This window comes from Ovis aries, chromosome 1 (assembly GCF_016772045.2).
Source record: "Ovis aries strain OAR_USU_Benz2616 breed Rambouillet chromosome 1, ARS-UI_Ramb_v3.0, whole genome shotgun sequence".
Taxonomy (NCBI): Eukaryota; Metazoa; Chordata; class Mammalia; order Artiodactyla; family Bovidae; genus Ovis; species Ovis aries.
Window position 1 is genome coordinate 31,995,034 of NC_056054.1, and position 13,279 is coordinate 32,008,312.

General features: G+C 41.9%; 1 protein-coding gene across 5 annotated transcripts in view; it reads right to left on the reverse strand.

The window, feature by feature from the left end:
* DAB1 (DAB adaptor protein 1) overlaps window positions 1–13,279 on the reverse strand; it is a 1,363,191-nt gene that overhangs the window by 388,412 nt on the left and 961,500 nt on the right. The gene's annotated exons all lie outside the window — the stretch shown is intronic.

Below are 13,279 nucleotides of genomic sequence, written 5' to 3' on the forward strand. Positions count from 1 at the left end.
GTTCAGTGGCTATGGTGGAATTCCACATCAGGTCCTTTCACATGACTGGGGAAAATTTTCCCTACTAAGGGGAAAAGAATACATACACAAAAAAAGCTATGGACAAAACTGAATCACGTTCATCTGCAGTTTGTCCAAGAGTCACTACAAAATAATATTTTTATATGACTAAAACAGTGATTGTAGTCTCTTTTCCTTACCAATTGCACAATCTCACCATTGTGTAGCTATCCTGAAATGGATTCATTCATTCATGGGCAGGAAAAGACAGGCATGGAAAACTTCATTTCAGCACAAAAAAACCACTGCCAGTGGCACAAACATTTTGAAATGGACCTGATTCCTTCAACAGCAAAAGCCTAGTGCCCTTTCTTCTAGCCCGCGTTGGCACATCACCCCAAATTGCTATCCTGATCAGCTACCCTTTATTCAGAACTTATCATGTGCTGAGCTCTGTGATAAGCTACATATCCATCAAATTAGTTGGCTTTCAGGTTTATGGGACAGACACTATTTTTATCCTATTCTTGTTTTGTTAATTTTTGTCTTTGTTATTTTTTTTTATTACAGTATAACACAGGGTTGCATTAGTTTTTGGTATACAGTAATATATGTGTCTGTGTGTGTGTGTGTGTGTGTGTGTGTATGTTCAGATTCTTCTCCTTTATAGGCTATTACAAGATATTCAATATTGTTCCCTGTGCTATACAGTAGGTCTTTGTTGATTATTTTACATATAGCAGTATATATCTGTTTATCCCTCCCCTGCTTTGCCCTTTGGTAACCATAACTATGTCCTCTATGTCTGTGAGTCTATTTCTGTTTTGTAAATACATTCATCTGCATCATTTTTTAGAGTCCACACATAAATGATATCATCTGATATCTGACTTTCTCTGACCCACTTCACTCAGTATAATAATCTCTAGGTCTCTCCGTGTTGCTGCAAATGGCAATACTGCATTCTTTTTTAATGGCTAAGTAATACTCCATTATATGTATGTGCCATGCCTTCTTTATCCATTCATCTGTTGATGGACATTTAGGTCATTTCCATGTCTTGGCTATGGTAAATAGTGCTGCAATCAACACCGGGGTGCATATATTTTTCCAAATTAGAGTTTTTCATCTTTTCCAAGTAAATGCTTAAGAGTGGGATTATTGGATCATATAACTATTTTCAGGTTTTTAAGGAACCTCCATACTGTTCTCCACGGTGGAGGCATATATGTTTTAATGACGACTCTGAGGCAGAGAGAGCTTAAGGAACTGGTCTTTGCAGACCCCTCCTTTTAAATGGCACAGCCAGAATTTGAAAACAGATCTGCTTGATTTCATCACTCTCTACTATTTCCTTCCTTACTACTATCATCCACGAATAGAAATGACCACATCTGTGTGTTCAAAGCTGTGTAATAACAAACCACATGCTATTGTTTGCTTATGTTAAATGCTTCATGAGAGATGCACAAGAAAAGGACAACACAGCCTCCAATTGGCCCTGAGGCCTGAACTGAACAAGCTTTCTCTGTATGTACTCAGATCAACTTAGTAGAATGGTTCTTGGGGAGAGAAGCAGTCCCATGCCCAGACATGAAGATAAAATGAAAATCCCCTTAATGAATCATCACGATAAAGTTTGCAAACCACAGCCTATGGATTTGTAAAATGATTCTATGGATTCAACTCACACAGAATTTACTCGCGATTAACTGAGCATGCTGTGCTATATCTATCTAAAGATATAGAAATAAACAGGATAAGGCTCCTGGCCTCAGAGAGGCTCAAATGAAAACAAAAGGAAAAGGCACACTGAGGTAGTCACACCAGCACCCCACTTCTTGGATGCTCACCATGGGATAGGCATTGTGCTAGCTGCTTTATTACCTACTTAATACTGCAAAGAGATACACTACTATCTGCAGTCTGCAAATGAGAAAGCTGTGGCCCAAAAATGTTGAGTCACCTGTTCAAGTTTCAAAAATCAGTAAAGAGCAGATCTCGGACTCAAATCTAGTTGTTTTTTTTTCCAGACTCTAAAGACTGTTAAATACAAAGAGGCACTAGATTCATGGGCAGAACTAATTATACGGCAGCATCATAAGGCCAACAACAGAGGCAAACACAAGTCCAAGAGGAGCCACCAAAGATAATGGAACTCACTGGGGGCCCAAAGAAAAGACAGGGTATCCTTCAGAGGGCTAACATCTGAACGAGGTTTTGAAGCATACCTAGGAGTCCGTCAGGTGGATAGAGGAAGAAGCTGAACGTTCAAGGCAGGAAGAACTCAGGAGTTCAGAGGCATAAAAGATCACAGCCCACTAAGGAGTCGCAAGGAGTTCTGTGAAGCAATTACATCAAATGATTCTAGGGAGAAAGATAATAAGGATAACAAGTTGCCTGCAAATACACGTAAGGGAAGAGGGTAAAGGGTCAGACATACATGTGTGTGAACACTCACATACCTACACATCTTTTTATGTGATTTCCTCAAGCAGAGACAAACTTGAGTTTTACTGAGCCCCAGATGGGAGTGAAAATAAGTGGAGTTCAGCTATGGCCATCACTGACTTTCATGGGGCCATTCAGCTGCAAAGAGCCCAGTCCAGTGACCGTGATCTTACCGCAAGCATTCACACATGTTTGCGTGTCATTTCTCCCTGTTCAGAAATAACTATTAGGCTACCTCACATGTAAAATGGTGTGTGTTTTGCACGTGCCATTTTCTAGGGATCCTAGTTATATAGTCAAAAAGGAAATGAAGCAAAGTAGAGAATCAAAAGTAAATGTAAAATGAATACCAATAATCCCTTTACATGAAAAGGCAACTTTCAAAGTTGAACTCCCCCCCAAATAATCTCATTTGTAGATTGCAGATAATAGTGTATATCTTCATAGCATTAAAGAGATAAAGAGATAATAAACAAGGAATCGGGTTTTGAAGCATACATAGGCGTTCATTAAATGAAACTGCCAGATTCCATAACTACATGAGCCAATTCCTTAAAATAAACCTTTCTATATATACATACATCTTCTTGGTTCTGCTTCTCTGGAGGATGCTAATTCATAGATTTTTTTAACCTTCTAATCTCACTTCTTGCCTTTTCAACTCAATTTATTCAGCAGATATTTTCCGAGAGCTCCACATGAACTAGTTACTGCACTAGGCTTGATTACAAAATTGAGACGCTACTCTCAGTCCAGTCCTCTCCTACTCCTGGCTTCCCACTCCTTGTTAGTCCACCCAACTCCTCTCTGGATTATAAGATCCTTGAGATCTGTGATATCTGTGATATTCAACTCACACAGAATTTACTAGTGATTAACTGAGCATGCTGTGCTATATCTATCTAAAGATATAGAAATAAAGAGGATAAGGCTCCTGGCCTCAGAGAGGCTCAAAACAGACAACAGAGTAAATACCCAACCATGTTGGCAAAATGAACACTACTGATGCTTGCCATTATGTTTTTGACCCTTTACTAAGTACATGCAAGGCCCTATGCTAGACACCGTGTATTCATTTCTACCTTGTTTTGTCCCAGTTTTTAGGAACGGACAGGGAGATGTCAAGAGGCTAGGTTACCTGCCTGGGGTCACACAGAGTTATTTACACTCAGATCTCTCTGAATTCAAATCCAGTGGATTTCTCATCATTGCTTCTGCTAAGGCTCCCTGCCCCTCCCCCTACCAAACTACAAATAACAAATGAGCCCTGAGACGAATGAGCACCCCCAGAGCTCCAGGGCCTTCAGCCAAACTTCACAAACATACAACTTCATAGGCTGCATAAGGCAACGTATAATATGAAGACAATAGGATGTTATCTATGAACACCTCAAAGCTCCTCCTTCTTTCCCTTAAAAATGCTTTCATAATTGTTTTTACTGCAGTTAATCATAAAAATGAATCACCTCAAATTTTTGAAAGAAATTCTCCTTCAAAATATGTCAACTTTGTGCCGTGAATTCATTTATTATGAGACCACATGATGCCTCCAAGTACTGCATTTTATTTAAACGTGACATTTTTTCACTATGTTTTGATTCCACAGCCGAAAATCGCTTCTATCAATCTTTCGCTGGAGCCAAACATAACTGTTCTGCTCACTGAAACATTAAATACAGACTCGGGGTCCTAGAATCAAATTAAAAAATAAAATAAGCTAGTATCTGACTGACATTCATAGCATCATATCCAGGGAGACCACAGATTCCAGAACTGCTGTGAACCTCCTTCCAAGATCAAAATCAATCAATCCTAATCCTTCTGGATCTTAAATCACCTAAAAAAGTCCAAAGACTTTATGCGGGTTGATTTTTCTTTTTGAGATTCAATTTTAGAAATTGTTTACTACTCTGATTTTGAAAGGGGTATTACATCTTCAATGAAATCGCAGACTCCGTTGGGGCACTGATGGTGATCAATGATTTTCCGCATCAGTTGCTCTTGGGTTGCAGGTGGGGGGTTGGGATGCTCGCAATCTACTTTTTCTTCCTAATGCATCATTCTCTTTCTCAACAGCAGCAGCAAACAGGCACACCCAATATTGTATTACTTCCTTCCTTCATGACCATGTCCCACACAGGCCCTAACAGTCTAAAAAAAGCAGCCTATCCTACGTTCTAAGGACGAAGGGAACCCCGGCCAATTTATCATGCTTTGTCTGCTAAGGATAGACTCCTGCATAAGAGCCACCATACTAGAGAGAGGCAGCAGGCATGAAAAAGAGTGAATCAACTGTCAACGGGTGGGGTCTGGAGGACAGCAAAGCTGTGATTAGAATTTTCAATCAGGACTTCTATGATTCATCATGCTTCGGGAGAGGCAAGAGGAGTTTGCAGAGGCATATTCCCTCATCAGCCCTACCTTCCCTCCTTCTATCAGCAGAGTTCAGTCCCAGGGGCCACAGAAAATTCAGTGTCTTATTGACTCAAAGAATGAAACTGCAAAAGAGCTGCCAAAGTGGGGCAGATGAGTGCCAGAATTAAACGACTTCCTCTCCACAATTAATCTCCAGACTCCTGTCTTGAAAATGCAATTCTGGTCTTGTGGTGTCTGATCAAAAACTCTGATTTCAGTGGGGGAGGGAAAGACTGGAAGTTTGGGATTGGCAGATACAAACTATTATATACAGAATGGATAATAAATAAGGTCCTACAATACAGTACAGTGAACTATATTCAATATCCTATGATAAACCATAATTGAAAAGATTATGAAAAAGAATGTATATAACTGAATCACTTTTCTGCTAAGCAGAATTAAACACAAGGTAGTGAATCAACCATACTTCAATAAAATCTCTAAACTAATTTCTTCCTTCCCTTCTCTGTTTTTTTATCCACTCTCCCTTTCTTTCTCCCTTTTTTCCCTCCTTTTTTCCCTTCCTTCCTCCTTTAACTTTAATTTCCCTTCCTTTCAGGCTTATCTTCCTGTCCTTTTCCCCTTTTTTCTTCCCTTCCTCCTTGTCTATGTACACCTGTTCCTTCTACATGGATTAAGCAAAGACAACCCCAATAAAGTTTAAGTCAGACACCGTGGGATGGAATGAAGTGGAACTAGAGGAGTGAGTGATGCCCAGAAAAGCTTCCTCGATGAAGTGAGAACGTGTTGCCAGCAGAGGAAATGGTACACAAAAAGGCAGAGGACAAAAGGATGTGGGATGTTCAAGGAAACGAAGATCTGTCCGTGGGGCGGGAGCACAGTTTATGGTGGGGGGCGGGGGTAGGCTCTATGAAATGAGAGGTAGGCAAGGCCATGTTGTTGAACGCTTTGTACATAAGGACTCTTTCTTCACTTGCATTCATTTGTTTTTGGCTGCGCTGGGTCTTTGCCGCACACAGGCTTTCTCCAGTTGCAGTGCGTGGGGGCTACTCGTCCTTGTGGCGTGGGCTTCTCACTGCGGTGGCATCTCCTGTTGCACGGCACAGGCTCTGCAGCATGCAGGCTTCAGTATTTGCAGCCGGAGGGCTCAGTAGTTGCGGCACGCGGGCTTAGTTACTCCATGCTATGTGGGACCTTCCCAGACCAGGGCTTGAACCTGTGTCTGTCCCCTGCACTGGCAGGTGGACTCTTAACCACTGGACCACCAGGAAAGCCCGTGTACATAAGGATTTTATGAAAGCAATGGAGAAAAATCATAGACCCTAAGCAGAAGTGGTGACTAGATTTTTAATTAAACTTCAATAAATACATACATACACAGAGGTCCTCTCTTAGCTGGTTACTTAAAACTGCAACTAACTCACTGCTTGGGGCTTCTCAGGTGGCACAGTGGTAAAGAATCTGCCTGCCAATGCAGGAGCCACAGGAGACGCAGGTTCGATCTCTAGGTTGGGAAGAGCGCCTGGAGAATAAAGGCCAACCCACTGCAGTATTCTTACCTAGAAAATCCCATGGACAGAAAAGCCTGGCAGGCTATACAGTCCATTGGGGTCACAAAGAGTCAGATACAACTGAGTGAGAATGCACACAACAATGTTATTAACTCACTACTTATCCCCCTTCCCTTTTTTATTTCTTCCCATCACTCTTAAGTATCTAGTATTAGATCTGCTTAATTGAATTTATTGTCTATCTGTTTCCACTAAAATGTTAGCTCCATTTTGAGAGCAGCATTTTGGTTTGATCCACTGCTGTTTCCCTTGGATCTAGGATACTATTAATATTTAACATATAGGAGATATTCCATGAATATTGTTGAATAATATGATCTTTTCAGAGACAGTAAAACTCAATCATCTCAACATTTTATTTTGAGGAAAGACTTTGCCTTTAAAGTAGATGCATAGCTCAAACTCACTCATACTCAATTCCCAGCAGAATGCAGGTGAAACACCTATTTTTAAAGTAGTTATAATAAAAAATTGTGTAAAGAACTGAGGATGGTGACTGACCTGTAGTAAGTCCTCAATAAACTTCAACAACTATTTTCTGTTTTGGGGGATACACAATTGCCTGGGAAGCTCTTCAGGGTCTTAATCACCCAGCACACACAGGTCCTCAGTGAATGGCATCAGAGACAATCAACCTAAGGGATTCTTTGTTTTGTTTTTAGGTTAGAAGGTGAGTCATTTCCCTAGAGTATTCTAAACATCACAACAAGCTCTTTTCAGAAAGAAAGAAGCCTTGGAAATGTACTGTGCTTTTCAGACAATGCAGTTTCAAGACAAAAACTCAGCGGTGGCCGAGAACAATCCCAGAATCCTGTATGCATGCCTCCTGGGGGACTGATGATCATGTTCCACGGCATCATCATACGTAACCACAGCCATGTATAATATTGCTTTGAATTTCTGACTGCCTCCTGCAGGGGATCATATGTCCCTTAATAGAAGGGTATGATATCACTGCTGGGGAGGCACTGAGATGCAGAGCTAAGAGCCTGGGATCCAGTGCCCAACTTTGGGGCTTGAATCTCAACTCTGCCCCTTTCTAGCTGTGTGGCCTTAAGAGAGTGACTTAATCTCTCTCTGCCCCAACTACGCATTAGGATGATAATAACCCTACCTCACAGGGTAGGATCAACTGAGGATCACCTCAGGATCAACTGAGCCAGTCCTGTGAATCACTTAGAACAGCACCTGGCACATAATACGTGTTCAAAAAACCTATTTTCTCATCAATATATCTTAGAGGGGCTTCCCTGATGGCTCAGACAGTAAAGAATCTGCCTGCAATACTGGAGACCCAGGTTTGATCCCTGGGTTGGGAAGATACCCTGGATAAGGAAATGGCAACCCACTCCAGTATTCTTGCCTGGAGAATCCCATGGACAGGGGAGCCTGGCAGGCTGTAGTTCATGGGGGTCGCAGAGAGTCAGACATGACTGAGCGACTAACGTTTTCACTTTCATATCTTAGAACAGAACTGGTGCCCAAACAATACGAATAATTCCTTTTTGCTGCCCATTGAAAATGATCAGAAAGGGGCTTAGACATAACTCTGTTCATATTCCTGCTCAGAGAAATATTTAAAAATGTGAATAACTCTAAAGGATCTGCCCCTTTCTGGTTGCAGACTTAAGAGGCATGACCTGATTTAACTGCAGAATGTCAATATCTCCACCTGTGAGACTCACCTACAGTTGCTCTGTGGCCTGATAAGGAAACATCTGGTGTTTTACAAGCACTATAAAATATGAAGTTGGTATCACAACCAGAGAAGCTCCAGTCACTCAGCAACGGAGGGAGTTAAGAAAAAAAGGCACGTCAAACTACTTCATCTTTTCACATTTGTGCAAAATTAAAATGACTCTTTGCAGAATCCAATTTGGATAAGCCCATGTCAATACTACTAATACAAGCCATCACTAATGACAAGATTGACAGCCCAGGAGGGCGAGCCATTTCATGTTCACTGTGCATCATGTTTAATTCGCCAAAAGGAGTTTGTGTGTATAATTAATGCACTTTTCTTCCTGGCTTCATTTGGAAACATATAAAGGGTCTCGTGGGACTTCTGTAAGTTAGAAACAATTAATAACATAAAACCAGTTAATTAAAGAGAATAATTGGTGCCTGTTTTCGACCAGAAAATGGAGGGATAAAAATCACTCAATGTGGAAACATGTCTAAAAACTGCCGAGTTTTAAAGGAAAGAACAATATGCAGCTGGAATACATGTACGTCATGACAGTGGACCAATTTCCTAGGCCTTTTGTTCTGAGATGATGTAAATCCAACCTTCTTGATGTAGACATGAACTCCAAGACTACTGACGCACGCTGACAAGTGTCGTTCTTAGGTAGGAAATTTTCATCTATTCATTATCTCAAAGCACATTTACAGCCCCTTCTCTGTACTGTTGTAGGGACCCACACCTAAAAAGCAGCCCTTCCCCCTTTGCCTTCCAGAAAATCTCAGCCTGGCCGAGGAAAGAGAGAAGTCCACGCACAACTAAAACGCAAAGACATAGCACCGAGGTAAGAGGACACCAGAGAAGACTGAAGGAGCTCCCCCCACAAAGTCTAGGAGAAACAAGTGATGCTTTCAGAGGCCCTGAGTATTCAGGAAAAGAATGAGCATTTATCAGGATAGGAAGAGGAAAATGCAACTACAAACAGAACATTATACACCAAGTCACAGATTATGAATGTACACATTGCTTTGATAAATTACATAAAACTCAGTGTGGCCCAAGAATAGAGTATACATTTCAGAGCAGAAAGAGATGACGTTGGAAACCAGATGGGCAACAAGCATGCACATGGAATCAGTAAAACTTGCTCAAGTCACAGAATTCTGTAACTGAGCACATACATAGTATCTCCAGGCTTCAGTTTTCTCTTGAATAAAAGAGAGTTGTTCATCCAAGATCATTCAGATGGTAGTACACTGCGTGATGATCCCCAACTGCTTGTGCCCTTCCCAGTGAGGGGTTTATTCATCCATGCCCTTTGCCACATGACTGCCAGCACCTCAAGGGAGACAGAGGATGTCCCCTGCCCCAGTGGCAGATATGGCCACATTCCTAGTCTGACCAGTGAGGATACAAGTAAACATAACGTGCACTCCAACTGAGCAGAAACCTGAAAGGCACGTAATGTTGGTCAGTGCAGACTTTGGCATTTCTGCCCTTTGCCATGAGAACCTCAGAGCCTGGGTTTCTGGAACGACCAGGCTCTTGGGACTGAGCTGAGCAGAGATACAGCTGACCTGAATAACGACTGAAATTTGGGCGTGGCTTGTTAACTACAGCAAAAGGTCACCAATACAGAGATAAGTGAATAGCTCAGAGCCAAAGAGAAAGTCAAACAGGTAAACCTACAACCAAAAAGTGCCATGATAAATACAGGCCTGGAACAGTATTGAAGAGCCAATAACATATGTGAAAACACTTGTCCCCTGTCAGGTATTTAAGCAATGTTTGATTCCTTCATCTTAGACCTTTCAGGAAGAGGCAAAAGTCTCAGAGTTAAGGAATTATAATGAAGGTCATCCAAAGAGTGACTATATTAACTTGCTCTGTATTAGATATCTGCCATCAGACTTAATGTAACACATTCTGGCCTGGTCTCAGATTTACCTTGGACAAATCCTTAAGCTCTCTGCACCTCAATTTTCTTCTCTGTAAAATGAACAAAGTAGTTTGGTACCTACTTCAAACTGCAGTTCTGGTAATTATATTTGTTAATTCATGTAGAGTCCTAAAAAGAGAGCCAAATACAATATGTGCTCAATAAATACAAACCATTGTTATTATTGATTACTATTACTATTGAATAGTAAGAATATTAAGAAGTGGCAAGAATACACAGAAACACTATACAAAACAGATCTTATTGACCCAGAAAACCATGATGGTGTGATACTTACCTAGAACCAGACATCCTGGAATGTGAAGTCAAGTGGGCCTTAAGAAGCATCACTATGAACAAAGATAGTGGAGGCAATGAAATTCCAACTGAGCTATTTCAAATCCTAAAGGATGATGATATTAAAGGGCTGCAATGAATATGCCAGCAAATTTGGAAAACTCAGCAGTGGCCACAGGACTGGAAAAGGTCAGTTTTCATTCCAATCCCAAAGAAAGGCAAAGCCAAAAAATGTTCAAACTATCACACAATTGCACTCATCTCACACATTAGCAAAGTAATGTTCAAAATTCTCCAAGCTAGGCTTCAACAGTATGTGACTTGAAAACTTTCAGATGTTCAAACTGGATTTAGAAAAGGCAGAGAAACCAGAGATCAAATTGCCAACATCCACTGGATCATAGAAAAAGCAAGAGAGTTCCAGAAAAACATCAACTTCTGCTTTATTGACTTTACCACAGCCTTTGATTGTGTGGACCACAACAAACTGTGGAGAATTCTTCAAGAGATGGGAATACCAGATCACCTGACTTGTCTCCTGAGAAAGCTGTATGCAGGTCAAGAAGCAGCAGTTAGAACTCGACATGGAACAATGGACTGATTCCAAATTGGGGAAGGAGTAGATGAAGGCTCTATATTGTCACCCTGCTTATTTAACTTATGTGCAGAGTACATCATGCGAAATGCTGGGCTGGAGGAAGCACAAGCTGGAATCAACACTGCCAGGATATATATCAATAGCCTCAGATAAGCAGATGACACCATTCTTATGGCAGAAAGCTAAGAGGAACTAAAGAGCCTCTTGATGAGAGTGAAAGAGGGGAGTGTCTACGTTGGCTTAAAACTCAACATTCAAAAAACTAACATCATGGCATCTGGTCCCATCACTTAATGGCAAATAGATGGGGAAACAACGGAAACAGTGACAGACTTTATTTTCTTGGGATCCAGGATCACTGCAGCTGGTGACGGTAGCCATGAAATTAAAAGACGCTTGATCCTTGGAAGAAAAGCTATGACCAACATAGAAAGCATATTAAAAAGCAGAAACATTACTTTGCTGACAAAGGTCTGTCTAGTCAAAGTTATGGTTTCTCCAGTAGCCATGTATGGACGTGCAAGTTGGGCCACAAATAGAGCTGAGTGCTAAAGAATTGATGCTTTTGAACTGTGGTGTTGGAGAAGACTCTTGAGAGCTCCTTGGACTGCAAGATCAAACCAGTCCATCCTAAAGGAAATCAGTCCTGAATATTCATTGGAAGGACTGATGCTGAAGCTGAAGCTCTAGTACTTTGGGCCATCTGATGTGAAGAACTAATTCACTGGAAAAGACCCAGGTAGCTCAGTGGTAAAGAATCCACCTGCCAGCGCAAGAGTACAGGAGACCTGGGTCCGATCCCTGGGTCGGGAAGATCCCCAGGAGGAGGAACTAGCAACCCACTCCAGTATTCTTACCTGAGAAATCCCATGGACAGAGGAGCCTGGCGGGCTGCAGTGCATGGGTTGCAAAGAATTGGACATGACTGTGCATACATACAGAGCAGGCAATGGCACCCCACTCCAGTACTCTTGCCTGGAAAATCCCATGGACAGAGGAGCCTGGTGGGCTGTAGTCCATGGGGTCACTAAGAGACATGACTGAGCGACTTCACTTTCACTTTTCACTTTCATGCATTGGAGAAGGAAATGGCAACCCACTCCAGTGTTCTGGCCTGGAGAATCCCAGGGATGGGGGAGCCTGGTGGGCTGCTGTCTCTGGGGTCGCACAGAGTCGGACACGACTGAAGCGACTTAGGAGCGGCAGCAGCAGTGCATACATAGTTTAACTCACAAAACAGGTTACCACTCTGAGTTTGAAGATACATTCCTTACAGTGAATTTCCACTGTGTTTATATGACTTCAAAATATTTGGTCAGATCATTAAAAAGTAATCAGTATAAGCCTTTGAAAATTTATTCATTCATAAGAAAAACAAGTTTATTTCCTTGTCTTCAAATGGTTGACTGCAGTGGTTTGTTGTCTTAGTGACTTTCACATGAAGTCAGTGATTTTTACACTTTCAGGGGTGACAGATCTCCGTGAAAGGGAGACAGGAAACTTGGGCATTCTCTCCAAACAAATGCAAATCACAAACTCTAAATCCTAACCAAATTCTTTTCTGTGGTTCCACAGCTGACAGATGTGATGTGATGGCCAGGTGTCAGATGTGAAGGGCCTTGTGGAAAGGGGGACACCTAGAACACACAATAGTTCGTGCTCCAAGTATGTGGGACAGGAAATTCCCTGGTAGTCCAGTGGTTAGGACTCCACACGCTAACTGTTGAGGGTCTGGGTTCAATCCCTGGTCAGGGAACTAAGATCCTGCAAGCCATGTGGCATGGCCAAAAAACAAACAGACAGCAAAAAAAAAAAAAAAGTCCAAAACAAGTATGAGGGACAGAGGCCCAAAGAGATCTCTCCCAGGACAATTCCCCAATTCCCTGTTTTACTGGGATCGATGTGCTGAATGCAACTCAATTTTCTGTGCTCAATTTCGTCCGTATACAAAAAACATAAACGTTCTCATCTGATGGTGTTACTGTGCAAACTAAATAAGGTGATCCACACAGAGTGCTTGGCATGGTGCCTGGCACATGACAAGCTCTTAACAAACACAGGCTACTCTTCCCAAGACAGGATGCAAGATGCTGAAGCCCAGAAAGAGGCATCACTTGACCAAGGTAGCCGAGTTTACGGGTAGCAGAGAGGGATGAGACGCTGAGGGGCTCTGAGAAGAGCTTACCAGTGAGTCAAGTGCTGGAGTTAACAAACCAGGGCATCTTGAAATAAGAAGTGCTAAAATCAGCTGCTATTTGTTTGCAGCTCAGCTGTTCCACCGCACCAGCTGCTCAAACTTTCAGACGTGTCTCAGCGCAGAATCACCCCATCCTATATTCATTCCATCAGCCTCCAATCTA